Below are 2351 nucleotides of genomic sequence, written 5' to 3'. Positions count from 1 at the left end.
TCTTAGAGGAGAAGCTGAAAGAACTACAGGAAGAAATAGACAGCAAAACTCTACTAGTGGGAGACCTCAACCTCCCGCTATCAGATCTAGATAAATCGAATCATAAAACAAACAAGAAAGAAATTAGGGAGGTAAACAGATTGTTAGAAAAATTAGATATGGTAGACTTATGGAAGAAACTGAATGGTGATAGAAAGGAATATACTTTTTCTCTGCAGTACATGGAACTTATACAAAACTTTACCATGTAATAGGACATAAAAACCTAATGATCAATTGCAGAAATAGTGAATACATCTTTCTCAGATCACAATGCAATAAAAGTCATATGCAATACTGGGCCAAGGAGATATAGACCCAGAACAAATTGGAAACTGCATAACCTCATTTTAAAAAATGAGTGGACCAAAAAACAAATTATAGAAAGAATTAACCATTTTATCCTAGATAATGATAATAATGAAACAACATACCAAAACCTATGGCATTCATTCAAAGCGACTCTCAGGGGATATATTATAGCTCTAAATGCTTATATGAATAAATTGGAGAAAGAGGAAATCAATGAACTAAACATGCAACTAAAAAAAATTAGAGAAAGAACAAATCAAAACTCCCCAATCAAAAAACCAAATTAGAAATTCTAAAAATGAAAGGATAAATTAATAAAATCAAAATCAAAAAACTATTGAATTAATAAATAAAACCAAAAGTTGGTATTATAAAAAAAACAATAAAATTGATAAACCTCTGGTCAATTTGATAAAAAAGAAAGAAAAACAAATTGCTAGTATCATAAATGAAAAAGGTGAACTCACAAGCAATGAGGAGGAAATTAAAGTAATAATTCAAAATTATTTTGCCTAACTCTACACCAATAAATTTGATAATCTAAGTGAAATGAATGAATATTTACAAAAATATAGGTTGCCCAGGTTAAATGAAGAAGAGATTAAATACCTAAACAACCCTAACTCAGAAAAAGAAATTCAAAAAGCCATTATTGAACTCCCTAGAAATAGAAATCTCCAGGGCCTGATGGATTAACAAGTGAATGCTACCAAACATTTAAGGAACAATTTGTTCCAATCCTATATAAACTCTTTGGAAAAATAGGGAAAGATGGAACTCTGTCTAACTCTTTCTATGAAACCAATATGGTACTGTTACTTAAACCAGGAAGAGCTAAAAAAGAGAAAGAAAATTATAGACCAATTTCCTGATGAATATAGATGCAAAAATCCTAAATAAAATCTTAGCAAAACAACTACAACAAGTCATCACTAGGATAATACATTATGATAAAGTAGGATTTTTCCACGAATGCAGGGTTGGTTCAATATTAGGAAAACTGTTATTATACTCAATTATATCAACAATAAACCTATCAGAAATCATATGATCATATCAATAGATGCTGAAAAAGTGTTTGACAAAATACAGCATCCATTCCTATTAAAAACACTAGAGAGTGTAGGAATAAATGGACTGTTCCTTAAAATAATTAGCAGTATCTATCTGAAACCATCAACAAGCATTATATTCAATGGGGAGAGGCTAGAGGCATTCCCAATAAGATCAGGGGTGAAACAAAGGTGCCCATTATCACCACTACTATTCAATATTGTATTAGAAATGTTAGCATAAGCAATGAGAGAAGAAAAAGAAATTGAAGGAATTAGAACTGGGCAGGAAGAGAAAAAACTCTCAGTCTTCCCAAATGACATGATGGTCTACCTAGAGAATCCCAAGAAATCAACTAAAAAACTATTGTAAACAATTAGCAATTTTTCACGAAGTTACAGGTTATAAAATAAACCCTCATAAATCCTCAAATTTCTATATATATCTAGCAAGAAACAGCAGGAAGAGCTAGAAAGAGAAATCCCATTCAAAGTAACCTCAGACAATGTAAAATATTTGGGAGTCTATTCGCCAAGAAAGACTCAGAATCTTCTTGAAAACAATTATAAAACACTTCTCATACAAATTAAATTAGATTTAAATAACTGGGAATATCAATGTTCATGGATAGGTAGAGCCAATATAATAACAATGACAATTCTACCAAAACTAAACTATCTGTTTAGTGCCCTACAAATCAAAATTCCAAAATATTACTTTAATGAGTTAGAAAAAAGTGTAAGTAAATTCATATGGAGAAATAAAAAGTCAAAAATTGCCAGGAGCTTAATGAAAAAAGTTCAAACAAAGGTGGCTTAGTCTGACCTGATCTAAAATTATATTATAAAGCATCAGTTATCAAAACTGTTTGGTATTGGCTAAGAAATAGATTGGTAGACCAGTGGAATAGACTAGATGTAAAAGCAGGAGATGATTATAGTAATCTG

The sequence above is a fragment of the Macrotis lagotis genome, chromosome X (genome assembly GCF_037893015.1).
Source record: "Macrotis lagotis isolate mMagLag1 chromosome X, bilby.v1.9.chrom.fasta, whole genome shotgun sequence".
Classification (NCBI taxonomy): Eukaryota; Metazoa; Chordata; class Mammalia; order Peramelemorphia; family Peramelidae; genus Macrotis; species Macrotis lagotis.
The sequence above is the reverse complement of the archived record's forward strand: the minus strand, read 5'-3'. Positions refer to the sequence as shown.